Source organism: Pongo pygmaeus, chromosome 7 (genome assembly GCF_028885625.2).
Source record: "Pongo pygmaeus isolate AG05252 chromosome 7, NHGRI_mPonPyg2-v2.0_pri, whole genome shotgun sequence".
Taxonomy (NCBI): Eukaryota; Metazoa; Chordata; class Mammalia; order Primates; family Hominidae; genus Pongo; species Pongo pygmaeus.
Genome location: NC_072380.2, coordinates 138,764,480 through 138,788,089, shown reverse-complemented (window position 1 = coordinate 138,788,089; position 23,610 = coordinate 138,764,480). Strand labels below are relative to the sequence as shown.

Here is a 23,610-nt window from a genome sequence, read left to right as displayed (position 1 = left end):
TTGATTTTTTGAAGGGTTTTTTTTTTTTTTTTTGTCTCTATCTTCTTCAGTTCTGCTCTGATCTTAGTTATTTCTTGTCTCCCGAGAGCTTTTGGATTTCTTTGCTCTTCCTTCTCTAGCTCTTTTAATTGTGATTTTAGGGTGTCGATTTGTGGTCTTTCTAGCTTTCTGATGTGAGCATTTAGTGCTATAAATTTCCCTCTTAACACTGCTTTAGCAGTGTCCCAGAAATTCTGGTACATTGTCTCTTTGTTCTCATTGGTGTCAAAGAACTTATTGATTTCTGCCTTAATTTCATTATTTATCCAGGAGTCATTCAGGAGCAGACTGTCCAATTTCCATGTAGTTGTGTGATTTTCAATGAGTTTCTTAATCCTGAGTTCTAATTTGATTGTACTGTGGTCTCAGAGGGTGTTTGTTATGATTTCAGTTTTTTGCATTTGCTAAGGAGTGTTTTACTTCCAATTATGTGGTTGATTTTAGAATAAGTGTCATGTGGCACTGAGAAGAATGTATATTCTGTTGGTTTGGGGTGGAGAGTTCTGCAGATGTCTATTAGGTCCATTTGATCCAGAGCTGAGTTCAAGTCTTGAATATCCTTTTGAATTTTCTGTCTCATTGATCTGTCTAATATTGACAGTGGGGTGTTAAAGTCTCCCACTATTATTATGTGGGAATCTAAGTCTCTTCATAGGTCTCTAAGAACTTGTTTTATTAATCTGGGTGCTCCTGTATTGAGTGCATATATATTTAGGATAATTAGCTCTTCTTCTTGAATTGATCCTTTTACCAATATGTAATGACCTTCTTGTCTTTTTCGATCTTTGTTGGTATAAAGTCTGTTTTGTCAGAAACTAGGATTGCAAACCCTGCTTTTTTTTTTTTTCTTTCCATTTGCTTGGTACATTTTCCACCATTCCTTTATTTTGAGCCTATGTGTGTCTTTGCACATGAGATGGGTCTCCTAAATACAGCACACCAATGGGTCTTGACTCTTTATCCAATTTGCCAGTCTGTGTCCTTTAATTGGGGTATTTAGCCCATTTACATTTAAGATTAATATTGTTATGTGTTAATTTGATCCTCTCATCATGATGCTATCTGGTGATTTTGCACACTAGTTGATGCAGTTTCTTCATAGTGTCATTGGTCTTTATATTTTGGTGTGTTTTTGCAATGGCTGGTACTGGTTTTTCCTTTCCATATTTAGTGCTTCCTTCAGGAGCTCTTGCAAGGCAGGCTTGGTGGTGATGAAATCCCTCAGTATTTGCTTGACTGGGAAGGATTTTATTTCCCCTTCACTTATGAAGCTTAGTTTGGCTGGATATGAAATTCGGGTTGAAAACTCTTTTCTTTAAGAATGTTAAATATTGGCCCCACTTCTCTTTTGGCTGGCTTGTAGGTTTCTCCTGAGAGGTCCACTGTTAGTCTGATGGGCTTTCCTTTGTAGGTGACCTGGCCTTCCTCTCTACCTGCCCTTAATATTTTTTCCTTCATTCTGACCTTGGAGAATCTGACGATTATGTGTCTTGGGGTTGATGCTCTCATGGAGTACCTCAGTTGTGTTCTCTGTGTTTCCTGAATTTGAATGTTGGCCTGTCTTGCTAGGTCGGGGAAGTTCTGAATAATATCTTGAAGTGTGTTTTCCAACTTGGTTCCATTATTCCCATCTCTTTCAGGTACTCCAATCAATCATAGGTTCAATCTTTTTAAATAGTCCCATATTTCTTAGAGGTTTTGTTCATTCTTTTTCATTCTTTTTTCTCTAATCTTGTCTGCATGCCTTATTTCAGCAAGATGGTCTTCAAACTCTGACATCCCCTCTTCTCATTGGTCAATTTGGGTATTGATACTTGCGTATGCTTCATGAAGTTCTTATGCTGTGTTTTTCAGCTCCATCAGGTCATTTATATTCCTCTGTAAACTGGTTATTCTAGTTAGCAGTTCCTGTAACCTTTTATCAAGGTTCTTAGCTGCTTTGCATTGGGTTAGAACATGCTCCTTTAGCTCAGTGGAGTTTGTTATTTTCATGGCTGTCAATTCATCCATCTCATACTTCTGTCAATTCGTCCATCTCTTCCTCCATCCAGTTCTGCTCCCTTGCTGGAGAGACTTTGTGATCATTTGGAGGAAAAAAGGGTTTCTGGCCCTTTGGGTTTTCAGTGTTTTTTAGATGATTCTTTCTCATCTTCATGAATTTGTCTATAACAATCTTTGAGGCTGCTGACCTTTGGATGGGGTTTTTATGGGGATTTTTTGTTGTTGTTGATGCTGTTGTTATTGCTTTCTGTTTGTTTCTCTTGCAACTGTCATGTCCCTCTTCTGTAGGACTGCAGGAGTTTGCTGGGGGTTCACTTCAGGCTCTATTCATCTCATTCACTCCTGCTCCTGGAAACGTCACTTGAGGAGGCTGGAGAACAGTACAGATGGATGCATGCTCCATCCTCTGGGATCTCTGACCTCGAAGGGCACCAATCTGATGCCAGTAGGAATGCTTCTGTATAGGGTGTCTGACAACCCCTGTTGGAGGGTCTCACCCAGTTGGGTGGCACAGGGAGCAGGACCTGTTTAATGAAGCACTTTAACTATCCCTTGGTGGAGGGGATGTGCTTTACTGGGGATAAACCCATTCATCTGGGTTGCCTGGATTCCTCATAACTAGCAGGAGGAAAAACTAAGTCTGCTAGTCCACAGAGACCACAGTCACCCCTCCCGCTAGGGGCTCAGGCCCAGGGAGATCCTGAGCCCCTGGCTGGAGTTGTTTGAGTTCCTGCAGGGAGGCCCCACCCAGTGAGGAGAGATGGGTCAAAGTCAAGCCTGAGAGGCACTCTGTCTGCAGTATGCCACAGCCGATGTGTTGGGCTGTCGGGGATACCTCTTGGGACCAGGCCATCCAGCCTCCCCAGCTCCAGCAGGGGAAAAGTTCAGACTGGAGCTATAGAGATGGCTGCCGCCCTTCCCCCACCCTGGGAGCTTAGTGTGTTAGGTGGCTATCAGTCCCAGTGTTGGCCGTCACCTGTCCCCCAAGGAGCTCAAACAGCTTAGGCAGCAGGCAGCTGCAGCTGTGGTGCTGGTCACCCCTCCCCATGGGAGAATGGAAGGCTTAAGCAGATTCTATCTCAGTGGCTGTTGAGACTCTGCAGGGCTTCAGGTTGGGACCCTAGGCCCGGGTGGTGTGGGCTCACGAGTGGGATCTTCCAATCCATGGGTTGCACAGTTCCATGGGAAAAGCACGTTTTCCCAGGCTGAGTAGCACGTTCACTCACTGCCTCCCTTGGCTGGGGGGCGGGGGCTCCCCTGCCCATGTGGCTCTCAGGTGGGCCGCTGCACCACACTGCTCTTCCTTCCTCTCCATGGGTCACACCAGCCACCTAGTCAGTTCTGATGACAGAACCTGGATACCTCAATTGCTAATACAGAATTCCTGTGCTCTTATGGTTCTTTTTGATGGGAGCTTCTGATCGCTGCTGCTTCTAGTCGGCCATCTTGGCTGCCTCCCTTGAAAATCCATCTTTTGAGGTTAGGCTTAAGAGGCTTTGCATTTTCTGATTTTGTTCTCTTGGAACACTTCCCTGAGTCAGCCATGAAAATAATCTTAATTCACCTACTGAAAGATGAGAGGCCATGTGGAGAAAAACCATGTTATCCCAGCCAAAGAGCAGAATCAGTGGCCAGAAAGTTCATCTTGTACCTTCCAGTCTAGTCAAATCTCCAGCTATAATGAATCACATGAGTTAATCCAGGCAAAATCTGTACAAGACTCTACTAATTGACCCACAAAATGATCAGATTTTTTAAAAAAATAATGATTGCTTTAATTCACTAAGCTTTGAAATGATTCGTTATGTAGCAATGGATGACTATAAAACCCTTTAAGACTTCAGACATTGAAGATTGTGCCTGGTAGACCCTCTCAGACAAAAAGGACTTCTAATGACCTTTGCATTTTCACAGGCAACAGAAGTAGATGGAGGCTTTACTTAAAAAATAATTATGGATATGTTTTTTGAGGCATAGAGAAAGTCTCATCAGATTCATGGAAAATTCACAGAGTTTTTAAGGAATTTTCATCAGTGAAAATACTGGCAGTTTGAATTAAAAAGGACAAAGATAGCTTGAAAACGGTTCACAATTTACTATATTCAGAAAGCAGGCAATAAAAAAGCTTAACACCTGCAAACATGGGTCATTTGTTTGTTTTCTTTTTTTTAACAAGTTTTTTGAGATACAATTCACATACCATAAAATTCATGCATTTAAAGTATATAATATTGTGGATTTTAGTATATTCACATATTTTGAATCTATCATCACAGTGTTAGAAAATTTTTTTACCTCAAAAAAATTACTGTTTAGCTATCATTTCCCACCCTACCCCCTGAATCCTTCCCATCTCTATGCAATCATTAACCTACTTTCTATACCTATAGATGACGAAATCTATAGGTTGCTTATTCTGAACATTTTATATAAATAGGTCATAAAATATATGGCCTTTTGTGATTGGTATCTTCACTTAACATAATGTAATCAAGGTTCATTCACGTTATAGCATGCATCACTACCTGATTTCTTTTATGGGCAAATAATATTCTACTATATAAATATATCACATTTTGTTTATTCACTCATCAGTTAATAGGCATTGGGTTGATTTCAACTTTTGGCTTTTATGAGTATTGAATATTGGAGCTGTAAACATTTGTGTGTACATTTTGTGTTTTTATTTCTCTTGACTGTATACATAGGTGGGAAATTTCTGAGTCTTATGGTAAATCTATGTCTTATCATTTGAGGAAACTGCCAGATGGTTTTTGAAAGTTCCTGCACTATTTTACATTTCCAGCAGCAGTCTATGAGGATTCAAATTTCTCCACCTTCTTTTCAACTCATATTATTATCTGATGTTTTGATTCTAATTGTCCTTGTGGGTATGCTACTTTATCTCATTGTGGTTTGGATTTGTATTTACTTGATGACTAGTGATGCCAAGCATTTTTTACATATTTATTGGCCATTTATTTATATCTCTTGAAAGAATGTGTCTCTAAATTATTTATCACTTTTAAAATTAGGTTATTCATCTTTTTTATTACTGATTTGAGGAGTTCCTTATGTATTCTACATACAAATTCCTTATCAGATATGTGTCTTGCAAGTATCTCTATAGTCTGTTGATTGTCTTTTGACTTTCTTGATAATATTCTTTAAAGCACAAAAGTTTTTAATTTTGATAAATCTCAATCACTAGATTTTTATTTTGTTGCTTGTGCTTTTGGGTGTCATATCTAAAAACCTACTATCACATCTAAGGTCATGAAAATTTACTCCTATATTTTCTTCTAAGTTTTTTTATAGTTTGAGTTCTTATATTTAGATCTTTAACCCATTTTGAATTTTTCAAAAAGATATCGTAAAGTAAGAATTCAACTTAATTATTTTGCTTATGGCTATTCAGTTTCCCCAGAACCATTTGTTTAAAAGACTACTTTGCCCCTTGAATTATCTTGGCACCTTCATCAAAAATCAGTTGTCCACAGACACCTGTACACATGAATCTTTCTGAACACAGAGCTCAGGTAAAGTTCCACAGTGTCAGGATGACAAAATGAACTCCTTTTGTTCAAGATGAACAAATATAATAGATTGCTGAGCAAGTAAAAGACAAATATAAACCTCCTGAGTGGGATGAAGCAGGATCTAATAAACAGTCTCTCCAAGGCTTTTGTTGGTGTTCCTCCTGAAAAATAAATTGAACCATCTGATGAGAAGTGTTAGCAAAGGTCAATTGTTTTAGAATCCTGAAGTGCAGGTGTCTTCACCAAGCATTCCTGAAATGAAAAAGAGAAATGTTAATGTAAAAGATTGAATTAAAGCAAATAGCCAGGAGTCACACCCTGAGGGTGAAAAATCGAGGGGATTGAGTGGATTGCAAGAGGTTGGTGAAAAAAAAAAAATCTTTTGATACAAGCAGCACTGGTGTGAAATTACCAGCTAACCAGACAGGTTACATATTTGGATTTCTATTCATCTCTTTCAGATGGCAAGTACTTAGCCCATTGCCCTCAGAAAGTTGTTGAATTTAAAATTAGAATTACATAGTATCTGATCAATAGATTATAAAAATTGAGTTTTTGTTTTCTAGGAAAGGTAGATATTAGTAAAGTCACAGGCTGATTTGTTTAAGATCATTTTTCCATGTAGGTGCAAGTAGAAAAACTATCAACTGTAATTCCTTATGGTCTCATTTGATAAGACAGGAATTTCCCAGTGGCTTTTATAATAGGATCAGGTGATGAATAAAATATCTAACAGTCAGTATGACTAAGAGCAGTGGCTACTGTTTGGGATAAACTAAGAACAGCATTAGGATAAGTATGTTGTGACCTAACAATTATAATAAAGAGGAAAGAAAAGAGAAAAGGTCTATTATGACTAGATGACAAGCAAGGGTCTATAGAAAATATGAACAAAGATGATTATGAACAAGTAGAAAAGCAAAACAGAAATTAGAAAGAGGTCTTGGTTCCAGCATGTTGAGCAGAATCTGTCCACTGTCTGAAGTCAAATGCTTGTTCCAAAGGTCTTGGGTCAGTCATAGCTTTCAAACATCAGCTGTGTCTACAGGATCACCGAGTATCCTCATGTTGAAGTCCCCTATTAGAGTAGCCTTCCAACTGTATAAAAATCTGAATCACCAAACATTGACTCACTACTGTTTTTGTTGTTGACAATACCTGACAAGGTCTCTTCCAATGAGGACAAGAGAAGTTTTCCTCTGATGCCTCTTCCAATAGATGAAATATCCTGTTTGAAGATCAGAAAAAAAGGTACTTTAGGAAAATGTTGTGCAATGGCATCCTTAATCCTTTGGATAGGACAGAGTATAGTACGTGAGCCACTTACAATATTTTGCCATGCCACCATGCAGTAGGGAAGTCTAGCAACAGAGGTAAAATCCCTAAATGCATAGGCCTTCCAGTTACCAATTCATAGGAAGATAACCAATGTGCTCCTGAGTAAGTGGGCTCTATGGCCAAGACAGCTAGGGGGAGTATCTTTGGCCTAGGGAGCTTAAAGGTTTTAAAAAGTTTTGCTAATTTTAGTTTTAAAATGTAGTTTATCTATTCAACCTTTCTAGAAGATTGTGGGTGGTAAAGACAGTATTGTTTTTTGAGTAAGAAATATTGTTTAACAGAGTTCTTTTACAATGGTTTTTGTAAAGGGAGTGCTCAATCACTTGATATAAAATTTGGGATGTCCCTGCTTGAAAACACAAAATCAAGCAGCTTTTTTGGTGTCTGTAAGGGTTATAGCTTTTCAGCAAGAACATGCTATAGCCTCTCCTGAAAATGGATATACAAAAACTAAAACAAATTTAAATCTCACAGAGGCTGTAAGCTGGATAAAATCCATTTGAAGATATTCAAAGTGAGACATTGGGTCCTGGTCATGTTTAATCTTTATAATTTTTTCCAGGATTGTGTGGCTGACAGGTGACACATAACCTGAAAATAGCCTCAGCTTCTTTTTAAAGTTTTCTCACTAATGGTGATTAAAAATACTAACCGATTTTTATATTCCATGATGAGTAGTTTCATGAAGAAATTTAGTTAATATCCACTTGAAATGATCTGGTGCCATAAGCAACCACCTTGAGCGTTTCAGAGATTATATCAATGAAGAGTGCAACCGGAATTTTTCCACTCTTCTTTTTCAAAGTTTCACCAGAGATTTATCCTTTGAGGGTTTACCTTGTTGAGCATAATGATCTGCTTGAGTATTTCTTTTAAGTGGCCTCTCTCTCCATAAGTTCCAACATTTATAGTCATCTCTGTAGGTAGTAGGAGTGCATCTAAAATTTACTTCACTTATTGTCCATTTTTAGAAGGGTCCAAGCAGAGATAAGAAACCCCCTTGTCATGAAAGCATACCAAAGTCATGTACTACTCCAAAAGCATATCTGCTATCTATCCACCTATCCGTCTATCTATTTACTTTCTCTCTGGAATTTAGCTAGTTGAAAAACACTAGTAAGTGCAAGAAGTTTTGCAATATGGGATGATTTTAATTCTAGTAGAGGACTACATTCTAAAACCTATCTTCTTAAATTATTGATGGCACATCCTGTTTACTAACTTCTAGTTTCAGTTTTGAGATATGATTCACCAACAAATATTAGATGAGGTTTCCCAATGGGATCTTTAATATATCTGAGTGAGGCAAGTAAAGTTCCCTAACTGAAATTAGACAATCATGATGTTGCACTTATTTCGGGTGGGGCAAGACACTGGTAGGACTCAGTGTGTTGCAGGGATAAATAGTAATGTGACAGAAAGATAGAGTATTAGATGCTAGTAAGTTGACTAAAAAGTGTTATGTATACTCAGTCAATAGTAATGTCTGTGCTGCATGAGGAACCATGAGGTCAAGCAGAGAGCCTAGAACTAGTTCAGTACAAGCATTGAAAAGTTTTGTTTCTGTTACCTGTTGTCTTAAGTCAAGAAGGATAAGCCACCACAACTGAGTCAAAATTGAGGCTATGGTGAGCAATAGGTTTTTCACGAATCCCATGAAACTGAGCTACAACCCTAAGGGCATGTCCATAACACTCATGCACAAATTAATGGAATGGCTTTTTGTATAATACCTAGGGATGACTAAGGAAGGAGGCTGTTGAAGAGCTTTCTTCAGATTACAGAAGACCTGCTCATGTTTGAGCTCCCAGATCAGAGACTGGGACTTAGCCAAGTTATAAAGAGTATTGCAATCACAGAAAAAATTTGGTCCCCATTGTCTGCAATGTCTAGTCATATCTAGAGGAGCTCTCTGTTGCCACTATGAAAAGGGTCTAGAAAAAGTTTTGATAGTCTAAAAGAAAATAATGCTTTTTCCTCCTTAAATGGGTCATGCCACAAATAATGGGCTGTGTTCTGGAAAATTTATAATATATCTTTGAAATATTATGTTCTTTTTCTGCTAGGGCTGAGAGCAACTAAGTGGAATCCTTTTTATAGGCCTCTTTATTTACCGAACAAAGTAAGAGATCATCTACATATTGTATCAGAACAGAATCACAAAAGAAATTTATGAATCATGTAAATTTTGATTGTAGACCTAGGGAAAATAGGAGGGGGCTTCAGTGAACCTCTGAAGCATGGATGTCTGGGTATATTGTTGTTCTAGCCAGAGGAAGGCAAAAGGGTATATCCTGGTCTACAGGCACACTCAAGAAAGTCCAAGCAAAGATCCACAACAGTGAAGCAAATGGTGTTAGGCAGAATTGATGACAAGATGGTAGTTGAGTTAGGAACTAAAATTCACTGATCTCTGAAGCTGGCACTAACAACAGTCTTAAAACACCCATGCCAGTGTTCTATCCTGTGATTCTCCTTATGACAAACTACACTTTAGAGAGCATAACACAAAAGAGTAACACAAATAGGGGCAAAAAAGGGATGAAAAGAAGGGCTTGGTTTTGCCAGCAATGCCAAACAAATGGTAAGGAATAACAAAACCAGGGTATCAAACATGGAATAAATAGCCAAAGAACTCACCACAAAGAGAGTGGAGTTCAGACCTGGTGCTGACTCAGCAACATCATTGTGGGCTTGATAAGTGGCAAACAATAAGGCACAAGGGGTTCTGCCCCAGTTGAAGGCTAGGGTCTGAGGTGATAGGCAGAGCAGATCTTATCTTGATGGAATTTCCAAGAAAACTGTGGAAATAAATAAAAATCACTCAAATGAGAACAAACAAATGTTATTTATTCAGAGTTTGCTAAACAAAAGAGTCACCAATCATCAGTTGTGTTTGGCAGAGACTCAAATGCAGGTAAAGTGATGGGAAAGCTGTACAGTGGGAAAAGGGAAGGGATTAGGTATGCCTAATTGGAGGCTATTGGGGAAATTAGAAACAGGCTAACTAGAAGTGGATCATCCTATGTGATTTGTTAGGAGTGCATATTTGGCCTCCTATGATTGGTTCTAAGTTAGAAATACAAGCAAGAATTATGTAATCTGGCAATTATTGACCAGGTCCTTACTGATGTTGAAGAGGTTGGGGTTGGGCTTCATAGACTGGTTGTTACAGAAGTTGTGGTCAAAGTTGTATTTTTAGGTATGGCTTGGCAATTGTAGATTCACTCTCCCACCACTCACTGAGTTTTTGAAGGTAAGATGTTGATCATATTGGTAATGTTGTCCACAGTGTTGGTTACTTCTCCAATAAGGGTGTGCATGACCTGAGCATTTTGCCAAAAGTTCTCAGTAGTCCAAAGAGTGGCCTTATCCAAAGAGATAGTTGGACCATGAATGTTTAGCTGGAATGATAATAAGTTCTTCTAGGCTTATAACAAATCCTCAAACTTGAACTTGCAGTGATTCTTCAAATCCTAGGGGATAAAGACCAGCAACAGGGCAATCTAAAGTCCCAATAAGGATCTAGGCAGTGAGATTTTAGTTCTCAGTGACTAACAGTCTAGAGGAAGAAATAAAAATAGAGTCGTTTTAAGGCTGTTAGTTTGTAGCCAGATGCTGAAGGAAACTGGAATAATTGAAAATCTGGTAAAGGTTGACAATCTGTGCAAGGTTAACAATCTGTGCAAGGTAAGTACCAAACTGATTTTCCACAGTGATAGAGAAAGCTTGGCTACAAAGTTTGCATATTGATCAGTTACCAGCGTTTACAAAGAGGCAGTACATAGCTCAAACACAAATTAACAGGATCAGAATCTGATAATCCAGAAGGATTTTCTTTCTACAGTTACTCCTCCTCTTTTGATCAAAGACAATCTCAAAGAAAGATTATTCTTGATCTCAAATTAAGGTTGGTCTCATGAGATTCGGCCTGGTTATTTGCATAGGTGCTGCAAGAGTGGCAATTTACATATAGATCATATTATATTTGCTTTGCTGGAAGTTTTCATAAATAATGTCAAATTGGACTTTTCAAAGCCTCTTGAGGATAAGAAACCAAGCCAACAACTCACATCAGATTTCACATGCAATACCTATCGATTTGGCAGGCAGTCCTTTCTTCTTGAGATCCCACAAATCTCCTAAGATTCCAGAGCCTGCTGGGAAGTGACATTCCTTGCTCACCTGCAAAGCTGCAAACCCTGCAAAGCCAGGTTTCAAGCCAGTTTTCACAAGAGGAGCTTTGTAAGCCTTGGCCCTATAAGGTCAACCTTGGTTCCTTAGAAGTGTCTGGTCATATCTGATTAAATAAGCGTCACTCTCAAATATGACATCCAGGCAAAGCCTTGGTTGTATTACCAATGTTTTTGTGCCCTGTTAACAAAGAGGACAGACTCTTACGGAATCTATGCAAATAACCATATTGCCATGAAAATAAGAAGACTCAAGAAGATTTTCCAAATTTTGAATGGGTGAGTCAGGGAAGAAAAGAAAGAAGTTTCATTTCTGTTTAAAAGAAATTAGCATAGTCTATAAAATTGTTTGAATGATAGCTTAAGAGAAAAAGAAAAGAAATTCTTACTTCCAAAAAATAGAGCAATAAAACCTTAACAATATTTCAAATAAAAATCATAATCATCTGCTCATTCAGTTCTATAAAATTAACTCTTCTTCCACCTGATCTCGTGTTGTTTCATGAATGCATCCGCTTCTCAGCTAGACATCTGCAACTCCTGACTCAGTCCAATGGTATGATTTCATAATCGTTTAAACAATGCCATCAGAAATCTGCTCCCCAGAGTATATGGCATGATCCTTTTCCACCAGACTCTAATATTGTTCTTTTTTGCTGAAGATAGAACACCTTAGCCTATCATTGATTGCAAGGATTTTATGGAAACATCAGCGTAAAACAGAACAAACAAAACTATCAGTAGATGATAAAAGTCTAAAAATGTCTATCATGTACATATTATTGATAATTTTCAAAAGTGAATAATCTAGAGTTCATTATAAGAATAATGCAATTGACAAACACATCTGGTTGTTTCTGTTGTACAAAACAAAATAAATTCAATCCAAAAAACATTTTAGAGAAAATATCTATAAACACAATGTACTGGCAATATTTTCAAAGAGGCCATATTACATCCAATTTATAAAAATGCTCATATATAACCTTACAAAGAAAACATTTTCATATATAACATATACCTAGCCACAAATACCTAGCACTTCATTAGAATTTACTAAAAATATATCAAAGTTATCAAGTAAATAGAGTCAGTACATCTGAAGTAGATTCTAAACATTAGAGTATTAATAAAAATGCATAGATAAGTGAAGTGAATCCTCAACGTAAAACTACCGGCCTAGCATATACTGGTTCCAAATAAAAGAAGTAAAGTTGCGACCAAGTTAAAGTTTGAAAATATAATTAATTATGACTGATAACACTATACTGCTTTTATCTAACATCAAGCAAAGCGACCCCAGGACTCTGATAAATAGAAATACATCATGGACAGTGAAAACATTAACAATTCTGGGGTTTGCATTGTCATCTCTTATAGCATCTCCTGTTTCCGTGGCAATCCTCAGAACCCAGACAGAAGCGTGGCCCCATCAGTGCATGCTGAAGGGCGAAGGCCTGGTACAGAGAATTATCCATTTCAAGCAGACGGAAAATGGACCAGTTGTGGTGTTGTGACACATTACAGGATTGCCTGAAGGCCAGCAGATTCCATGTTCATCAGTTTGCAAATAATATACAAGGCTGTACCAGTGCAGGTCCTCACTTTAATCCACTATCCCCAAAATACGGTGGACCAAAGGATCAAGAGAGGCATGTTGAACACCTGGGCAATGTGACTGCTGGCAAAGATGGTGCAACGATGTGTCTATTGAAGATTCTATGATCTCACTCTCAGGAGGCCACTCCATCATTGGCCACGCAATGGTTGTCCATGAAAAACCAGATGACTTGGGCAAAGATAGAAATGAAGAAAGTACAAAGATGAGAAATGCTGGAAGTTATTTGGCTTGTGGTGTATTTGGGAATTCCCAGTAAACATTCCCTAGGATGAGGTCTGAGTGCCAGTAACACATCTGTTATCCTGCTAGCTGCAGAAATGTAACTTGATAAACATTTAACACTGTAATCTTAAAAGTGTAAAGAAAAAAAAACACACACACATTCACAATTCTCCAGAAACTTCTTATGTAGAATACAGTTTTAAACATGTTTATGTTAATGACATTTTACCCATACAAATTTAACCTATGCAAACCTGAGCATCTCTTCTGATTGGACAATGCTTCCTAGACATCTTATCAATGATAACATATCAAATAATCCTATTTCCAATTCTTGTCTTTTCCCACGGTGAAAGAACACATCTTTGCAACTTTCCAGAGGTCCTCTGGGAAATCTCAAAGGCAATTTTGGGCACTGAGGCGGCTGAGAAGACTGTGCTTGACTGTTAGCTGAAACAACTTTTGGCTGTTTGGCAGAAGACTAATAGGCCCTGTGCTTTATGTGAATTTCTCACTTTAACTTGTTTGCTCCATTTTGGGTGCAGACCCAGCCCCATGTGCCTGACCACAAACCAACATTTCCTGTCTCAATTCTCCTATTCATATAATGTTTGAGGATGTTTGTTAAGTTTTAAGAATTCCCTCCCACCCCCAGATTTTCGCAGGGTTTTGTTGATTTCCCCTCAACTTTCCACAGGTATCTTAAAAGCTTTGCTCACTCATCCCTTCTCTGACTTAGGATTTGAGCATCTTTCTGTTATGCTGTTGCCCCACTCCTATTGCAATACTCCCCTTCTTAAGAAAGTTTTTCTAGACTAATGTCTAGATTAAACTTCTTTTCTTTGACAATAATGATGCCATGACTTGGACAAAATGCCCATTGCCCCTGGGTCCTGCTTTCTTCACCCGGTGCTGCCTTATTGGACTCTTTGTGCCTCTCCTTGGCTGGGGAAATCAGAATCCACAGTGGTAAGTCATGATTTCTAATCCAGTGTTCCAGACATCTATCTGTTGTAGCACAGGGAGAAGTTGACTTATATTTCTCTCATTTTTGTCATTTTCTTCTGTTTTTCTTTCTTTCCCTTCTGCCTTTTTTGAGTGTGGTGAAAGCCCCTCATTCTCTCCTGAGAATCATACCTGAGTTGAAATCCCAAGGCCTCTAGCACTGGCAGGTGTCCCTTCCGTTATCATGAGAAACCGTCAATTTGGCTGTTGTTCTCCAGACCCCTCAACTGTGGGGTATGCTCTGTGTTACTATGGTAATAATTCCACCCACTTTCTTCAAAAAAAAAATGGCAATATTTTACAACTTAAATTTCAATGGCCTCTTTGGCGAATGTAGAATTTTTCCAAATTGCCTCATTCTGCAGAGGGCAATTGAATCCTGTGCCACCAAGATCTCATCCAAGCAATAGATGCTTTGTTAGTGGTAGTGGGCATTTGGTACAAAGAGGCAGAAAAAAAAATGCTCTCTCTCAAAAACTTTTCAGCGACCATTGCTTCTTTCAAAGACAGTCTTCCTTCTCCAATCTGTGACCTGTGTCTTCTCATCACCTATCCCCCAATCTCTCTTTTCTACCATCTTCCATGTTCCCTTCAGCTCCCTTTAATCCTTGGATCGTCCTCTTTCAACCCTCTATCTCCTCCACCTTTCCATCCACTCCTGCCAGACCTTTCGTCTCCCACTCTGGCCCCTCAATTCCTTATAATCCCTTGAGCTTTAAGTCCTGTCCCTTCATTGGAGGCTCTAGAGAAGCTTAGGGGCACTAAGAGCAACAGCCTGAGGCTAAAAAGTCTCACTGGAAACAGGCTGAATGTTTTATCCACTCAGGTGGGCTCTGGAGACACCAAATGACCGCTTGGTCTCTCCTCCATGCCTCCCTTGAAATTGAGTCCACAGCTTCCTTAGAGTTATACACCAGAGCCAAGGGTAGCTTATGGGTCTCCTACACAAATATTGGTGAAGATGCTTCAGTTCACATACTGAACAGGTTACGTCAACTTGCCCCATCTACCAAAAATATTATCCTTGTAAAAATATAAAGGTGAGGCAACGATGATACTTTGTTTGTTTGTTTGTTTTTTGTTTTTTGAGATGGAGTCTCGCTCTGTCGCCAGGCTGGTGTACCATGGTGCAATCTCAGCTCACTGCAGTCTCTACCTCCCAGGTTCAAGCGATTCTCCTGCCGCAGCCTCCAAAGTAGCTGGAATTACAAGCGCATGACACCATGCTCAGCTAATTTTATATTTTTAGTAGACACTGTGTTTCACCATGTTGGCCAGGATGGTCTTGATCTTCTGACTTCATGATCTGACCGCCTTGGCCTCCCAAAGTGCTGAGATTACAGACATGAGCCACCTTGCCCAGTCAATACTCTGTTTTTTTATATGAATCAGTGAGTTTTGCATTTCTGTGATTATGCCTAAGTCATGACTAAAATTTAAAAATTAAAGCTGTAAGTTGGCTATGTCTGCCTATATGTTTATGTATGTGTGTTTGTGCATGTGCACATGCATTTTGTTTGTGTAATATTTTCCTACCTCCAGATGGTATTACCACATTAAATTATAAAACATCTTAAATAAGCTCCTTTTGGATTGTCTTAGAGATGAATGAGAGCCTACATAAGTTAAGTATTCTTGAACTTCCTTGAAATTAGGAAAACCAAATCTCTAATATCATCAATGTGAAAAAAGTATTTTTATAAAAGCTTAACAAAATGTTAAAAAATTCAAGTTCATCTAATTTAGATAAACCTTTGGCCATTGAGAGTAGTTTAATATAATTGATTTAATAAATATAGCTATGTCTTCTGAGTTGTCCACATGGTAAGAATACATTTTTGTTCTACATGAGTATTTTTTTCCTAAACCTATACAAATATACTGAATCTCTTTGCTTGATAATCTAAATATATTCTTGGTATATTCTAACTATATGTTTGATATGTTCATGACACATTATGTCTCATGATTATCATGTTATTTCTTTTTTTTTTTTTTTTTTTTTTTGAGACGGAGTCTCACTCTGTCACCCAGGCTGGAGTGCAGTGGAACGATCTCGGCTCACTATAACCTCCGCCTCCCAGGTTCAAGAGATTCTCCTGCCTCGGCTTCCCAAGTAGCTGGGACTACAGGTGACTGCCATCACACCTGGCTAATTTTTGTATTTTTAGTAGAGACGGGGTTTTACCACGTTGGCCAGGCTGGTCTCCAACTCCTGACCTTATGCTTGTGATCTGCCTTCCTCGGCCTCCCAAAGTGCTGGGATTACAGGCATGAGCCACTGCGCCCAGTCAATCATGTTATATCTGAAAATGTTTTCTCTATAAAAACTATGCCCATCCACTTTCATAAATTTGATGTAATATCCACCCTTTTTTGAAAATAAAATTAATTATTATGTTTACACATATTTTCTCTGAAACTTTTTGTAGTAACTTTAAGTGCCATAACGACAGTTAAATTTTTCTGTCAATGTATTATTTTTATAGCAAACTTTCATCGGATCTTTTACTTTCAAAAATTATCAAAAATATGTTAACCACAGCAATTTTAAGTCTTTTGTTATCTATGCAGGACTTTGTTTCAAAAAAAAGGAATGACTCAGAGGTACATGGAAAAGGATTATGCTAGGTGCTCCTGTGTAAAAGTTTCTAATTACATTGTTTAAGTAACTTTGGGACCAAAACAATGAACTGAGTTAGGAATTCCAGAACTCTAGTTGAAAAAGAGATGGGTTCATAAGCCTACTAATCCGGGATCAAGTGGGACAAGAACTAATTACACAGGAGTGAATGAACTGATGATGGATAATTATGGGACTTTTTTGGAATAGGGCTATAGGGCTATTCCTTTACTGTACTATTTTCTTTTTTTCTTTTTTCTTTTTTTTTTTTTTTTTTTTTTGAGGCAGAGTTTTGCTCTTATTGCCCAGGCTGGAGTGCAATGGCGTGATCTCAGCTCACTGCAACCTCTGCCTCCCAGGTTCAAGCAATTCTCCCGAGTAGCTGGGATTACAGAAGAGTGCCACCACACCTGGCTATTTTTATATTTTTAGTAGTGACGGGTTTTCACCATGTTGGCCAGGATGGTCTCAATCTCTTGACCTCATGATCCACCCTCCTTGGCTTCCCAAAGTGCTGGAATAACAGACGTCAGCCACCACGCCCCGCCTAATATCCTATTTTCTGGACATAAGAAAACCCCTCCTCTTTTTTTTTAAGCTATTCATCACTCATAACAATTTCATAGACTATGCTAATTTCTTGTAAACAGAAATGAAACTTCTTTCTTTTCTTCCCTGACTCACCCATTCAAAATTTGGAAAATCTCCTTGAGTCTTCTTATTTTCATGGCAATATGGTTATTTGCATAGATTCCGTAAGAGTCTGTCCTCTTTGTTAACACGGCACAAAAACATTGGTAATACAACCAAGGCTTTGCCTGGATGTCATATTTGAGAGTGACGCTTATTTAATCAGATATGACCAGACACTTCTAAGGAACCAAGGTGGACCTTATAGGGCCAAGGCTTACAAAGCTCCTCTTGTGAAAACTGGCTTGAAACCTGGCTTTGCAGGGTTTGCAGCTTTGCAGGTGAGCAAGGAATGTCACTTCCCAGCAGGCTCTGGAATCTTAGGAGATTTGTGGGATCTCAAGAAGAAAGGACTGCCTGCCAAATCGATAGGTGTTGCGTGTGAAATCTGATGTGAGTTGTTGGCTTGGCTTCTTATCCTCAAGAGGCTTTGAAAAGTCCAATTTGACATTCTTTACGAAAACTTCCAGCAAAGCAAATATAATATGATCTATATGTAAATTGCCACTCTTGCAGCACCTATGCAAATAACCAGGCCGAATCTCATGAGACCAACCTTAATTTGAGATCAAGAATAATCTTTCTTTGAGATTGTCTTTGATCAAAAGAGGAGGAGTAACTGTAGAAAAAACGATTGTGTTTCCATGGGAAATCATAGCACATCTTTCTGGATTATCAGATTCTGATCCTGTTAATTTGTGTTTGAGCTATTTAGTGCCTCTTTGTAAACTGCAGGTAACTGATAGTTATGCAAACTCTCTCTTCTCTGGTAGAGATTTAATTGACTTTCTCTCACACTATGGGAAAACCAGTTTTTGTAACTACTAATAAATTGTACTTGAATCTGTTATCTTGCACAAATTGTCCACTTTTACTAAATTTTCAAATCTTCCAGTTTCCCTCAATATCTAGCCATATACCCCTAAATTAACGTTCCAATTTTTCTCCTTTTTTGTTACTCATAGTCACTGAGAAAACCTTACTATCCAGATCACAACTGAGACCTTAGGTTGCCTTGTGGCTGGCCCCCAGGCTCTGAAGAATTACTGCAAGCTCAAGTCTGATGACTTGTTATAAACATATAAAGACCCATCATTGCTAGCAGACTATGCATGGTTCTCTTCTTCTCTGGACAAGCCCTGACTGGACCACAAAAAAAGGATGGGGAAATGCTCAGGTCACGCATGTTCTGATAGAAGAGGTAATCCAGGCTTTGGGCAACATTACCAAGAGCATCAAAACGCTCAAAGAGCAATGCTACATGATCAAAAGGGCTCATCCACTAACCCCTTGAAATCCCCTGAAATGGATACCCTTGGGTTCAACTTCTGTCTTTCTCAGTTTAATATCTCCTTCTATATTAACATTTCTCTTTTTTCCTTTTAGGCATCCCACTTCTAAGATGCCTGATCTGAAGGACAGTAAAACAACTGACCTTTTCCAGCATGTCAAACCCATGGTTTAACTAGTCCTCCAGGAACAACACTGAGCAATCCTGACCTGGGACTACTTTACTCAGCCATCTCTTACTTGAGATTCTCCTTGTCTCTCTGTTCAAGGACACCTTTTCTGAGCCTTTCTTGAACAAGAGTGGAGGACTGATAGGTTGGTTAAACTGTCCTTGACACAACTTTAGGTTGGTTTGCCTAAACTACTAGGTTCTCAAATCTATATGAACCTCCTCCAGCATTCTAATTTGTTTGCTCTGTCTTAGACCCAGAATCCCACCCCATGTGCCTGACCATAGACCAATCTTCCTGCCTTAACTTATCTGCTGCCAATATTTGACGTAGCCCAGTAAGTTTCAGCATCATCCCTCACCATCCCACAGTCCCCCACCCTGCCCCCACCCCCGCCACACACACGTACAAGCTCTTAGCATCAAACCCCCTTCCATTTTCCATAAGCATTTCTCCCAAGGTCTCTGCATATAAAAGCTGTGTTTGCTCACCCCATGCCTGACTCCCAAGGTCTCTGCATATAAAAGCTGTGTTTGCTCACCCCATGCCTGAGACTTTCCTGGCTTAGATCTTGAGCATCTTTCTAAGATTCTCCATTAGTAATGATTTCCTCACTTAACTTCAGATTTGTACATTTTTTTTTCCTTGACAGTGCAAAAGATACCATTTAGGATTTGATTTTCAGAAGGTAAAATATAAAACATTGTCAGGAAATTCAAATACTTAATTAAGTAGGAAAATGGATTACTGAGAAATAGTACGTGGTTATCTATTTAATCAAATGATGTAAAATAATTTTAGAGTAGATATAGGAGGTAACATAATTGCAAAGAACTTTATCTCTTTTATATGAAGACTGTTCTCTTAAATAATCAAGGACTCAAAAAAGTCAGCACAAAGCACAGAAAATTATTCTGATGAGATTCTGAATGTTTATCTTCTAAGCAGATTACTCAGAAGGTAAAGAAAAATATTTTACAGGCTCTTATTAAGAGAATACACTAATCCGAAAAAATTATTTTAATAGAGAATAAAACAAATTCTAGTTTTGCATCTGCATATTTGATACTAACGCTTATATTAAACATTTTGTAAACAAACCCATTAAACTTCAGCCAGCTGTGACTACAAGAAATAAAATTTCTTATCCATGAACCTTCTACAGCTTTCTCTATCTAGTTAGGGTTTTGTAGGGTTTTGCCCTACACTTTCCCCTTTCTCATCCTGGAATAACTACTCATTTTACTTCAGAAAAAAATTACTCTTGTTTTCCTTAACAAAAAAATATCCTGCATACCTTGCACTCAAAATGTTCCTTTCTGCCACAGTCACTTCTACTAGAGTCTCATTCATCTCATTGACATATATTGATTATAACTTTTTTTTTTTTGAGTCAGAGTCTCGCTCTATCACCCAGGCTGAGTGCAGTGGTGTAATTTTGGCTCACTGCAACCTCAGTCTCCCGGGTTCAAGCAGTTCTCCTGCCTTAGTCTCCTGAGTAGCTGGGATTACAGGCGTGTGCCACCACGCCCAGTTAATTTTTTTATTTTTAGTAGAGACGGGGTTTCACCATTTTGGTCAGGCTGGTCTCAAACTCCTGACCTCATGATCCGCCTGCCTTGGCCTCCCAAAGTGCTGGGATTACAGGTGTTAGCCACCGTGCCCGGCCTTGATTATTTTTAACTACAGTAACTCCTATGGCATAGAGAAAGCTTGGAGGTAGTATAAAAGAAAAGTTACTGGTTAGGTATTAAAACAGCCAGATAGATCTTATTCAAACTGCTGCAGTAGGGGAGAGAGGTTTCTGTATGGAACTGAGCTCAACTTCTAATACAGCAAAGACAGTTGTGGATTTATAGCCAAGGAGTAGAGCAAGGAGGTAAGCAGATGGAAATTTACTAAGAACTTAACTAGATATCAAAGGTAGAGGGATTCTTGCTAAACTGGCTTAATAAAATTATTTTTAATAATAAAACTATTAATAATAAAACTACTTTCTAAAACTAAGATATCCAGAGTAGAGAGTGAGAAACTTGATCAAATATCCAGTAGTCTAATACCAAGAATTAGTAAATTCTTGATAAATTCGCTAAGCAGGAATCTTTACTAAAACTGGGCTGGGCAGGCCAAGGTCAAAGTCTACTTAGGAAGAATGCTCCAAGGAGCCTAACTCAAGTTTGGTCAAGGGAAGAGTCTTTTGCAGTGGATAATTGTGAACTATTTTCATACACACTATTTCGTAGCAGACTAACAGATCTTAGGAATATACATCTCATAATTTTTGCAGTAATAAACATCCCTATAATACAACTCGCTGTAGCAAAAAAATAAACATGCTCATGAACACACCCAAATATATAGGCTCTCTGTATTATATAAAAAATAATAAGCAAAAAGTCTATAAGCAGAAAATTATACTTAGTAATGAATGCTTCAGTATTTTATTATAGTTAGATAATCCAGGTATCTAATGAATGCCCATTAATTAACCAAGTTTAGCATCAGCCAAAAGTTTTATGTTATCAAAAGATCTTGGTCTTGAGCCAAGATGACACACTATAAAACGTAATTAGTTACTTTTGAATTAACATTTGTCAAAAGAGTGATTCAATTTAACTAACTGCAAATTTATATTTTTATAATTATAAACATATAGTAAGTAAAATGATAGATTATTAAACCAAGAAACCTGTATAAGCTGAGGAAGAATGTGCCGAAGTAGATTAAAATGTATGCTTGTGTATTACCTAATACTGAGAACTCAGAAGACATAACTGTTTTAATTAAACCAACAAAATAAAGCTAGTCTCATTTGCCAAAATTTACCTAAATTATGTAACTTAAATTCTTAGAATATTCAAGCTAGTATCTATAAGCATATTAAAAATAGAAATGCAATTATCTTAATTTCCAGAAATTTTTGAATATTTCATTTATATAAGACCTTAGTTAGTTCTAAGTCAATCAGAAAATAGTACCTTTAAAAATTTTGATAATCTAATTTAGTAACACCATCTGGAGGCAGGAAAACATTACATACCCACAGACACATAAATATACATACAGATCTAGAGAACTAATCATTTTAATTCTAAAATCTCAGCCATAGACAAGGCATAACACAGAAATACATAACTCACTTGTTTCTATAAAAAGGGCTCTTTTCATTCCACTGGGTAGAAATTCTTGATTGAGTTCAAAATAGAGAAAAAAATAGACAAACAAAAATAACAAACCCAATTTTCTGGCATCTTTCTGACCTAACAGAGACACAATATCTGCAAACCATTTAATTCATTTACAGAGATTACCAAGTGACCACACCCACACACACACACACAAATCCAGCACTAGAGATCAACTGCATACTCAATGAAAATTAAATTCCTACCATGCTACCAACAGACAAGAGTCTGGAGCATTGAATTAGGAATAGGGCTCACCTTTAGGTCCCTGTATTGCCAGTCACAAATGGAGCACAAAGGCTCCAAGTGTCCTTATTACCTGGGTGGAGCAGATGGAGATCTGAAGGCATGGTCCCATTTTGAGTCATGGCAGCAATCCTGTCAAAGAAACAGACAAGTTAAAAGATTGCTTTTATTTAGGCTATTGCAATAGGGAAACCACCGTTATCTGAAGATGATGGGAATGACTCAGCCTCTTAGGCAGTTTGACTTTTATAGGGAGGGGTAAACAAATGCAAATGATGTGGTTTAACACTGTGGTCAGTTGCAAACTGCAGATGTCACAGTTTGTTAACTTTCCAAAACATTTGGGGATGTTTTTCTCAGTAGTGGTTGTGGTTTTTCTTAGTAAGCTTCGGAGAGCAGAGATATTATCTCAGCTAATCAGCTATGAGACAACAGGATGTAGATTTTTTTGCTTTGTCAGCAGGTTTTGTCAGCAGATGAAAGGGGACAGTTTGTGGTAGGTCTTGTCACACTTGACCAAAGATCTTCTAGAAGAGTTTCACACAGAGATAACATCAAACAGAAAAACCAGAAACAGGAAGGGGGCTGTGGTTGTTCCCGCCCCCACTCCCCACCCCAAGTAAGGCTAAGAGGTTGAGGCATACCTCCTTGCAGCCTAGCTCACTTACTTGCATATGATGCACTTCCTTCCCGTGCCTGCCTGTCCCAACCCCACCCCACCTTCTTACACGTAGCCTTTCTTGCCCTGTGAATACCCATTTCTACACCTCTCTATTTGCACTCATGCTGACTCAATCAGTGTGTCACCTCATCCCTCCAAGGCTACTGTACTACCTTCCAAAATGGCTGCCTTCCTTCCACTCTTTTTTCTCACAATTTAGTTTCCACAGAGAAGCTAGAATGAACAAAAGTGAAAATCTGATTTTTGTTACCAACCTGTTCAAAATTTTTCTGTCTCTCCCTATTGCCCTTCAAGGAAAGCCTAGGCTACATAGCACAACATTCAAACCCTTCATGTTCCAGGTCACCCCCTTTTTTTGCCAGCCCTTAGCCAACTCTACATTCCAGCTGTGCAGGACCTCCAGCTGCTTTCCTACACCCCCTGCAATTCTCCATGTCTAGGACTTTGCTTGTGCCTTTTCTTCCACCTCCAATGCCCTCCCTCCAACTGGCTAAGTCCCAATGTATGTATATGAGAATTTAGAGGATACGTCTTCTGGATTTATCCCAGGCCCCAACTTCAGCCCCCAGCCTTCCCTACCACCTTGAAGCTGAGTCTGGCTGAAATTCCTCTATTCCCTACCCTTTCCAGTCACAACTTGTTTAGCAAGTTCCTCCTTCTTTTTCTGTCTCTGCAGCTAGACCAGGAGCTCCCTGCAGGTCAAGACCATGTGTTCTCTGATGCTTTCTCATGGCAAGGGGAGACATAGGGTTGCAGTAGTGAGTGG

At 38.5% G+C, this 23,610-nt stretch overlaps 1 long non-coding RNA gene and 1 pseudogene across 2 annotated transcripts; one reads left to right on the top strand and one right to left on the bottom strand.

The window, feature by feature from the left end:
• LOC129042801 (uncharacterized) lies at positions 1-22,381 on the bottom strand. Of its 2 annotated transcripts, none has more exons than XR_008504206.2 (5): positions 22,236-22,381; positions 10,161-10,393; positions 9,558-9,718; positions 6,738-6,807; positions 1-5,740 (listed from the first exon to the last, which is right to left on the bottom strand). It is a non-coding gene; the product is annotated as an uncharacterized LOC129042801 (long non-coding RNA). The 2 variants fall into 2 exon arrangements; XR_008504205.2 differs by having other exon boundaries at positions 22,175-22,367.
• LOC129042800 (superoxide dismutase [Cu-Zn]-like) lies at positions 12,478-13,065 on the top strand (annotated as a pseudogene).
• Positions 22,382-23,610: the final 1,229 nt, after the last annotated feature.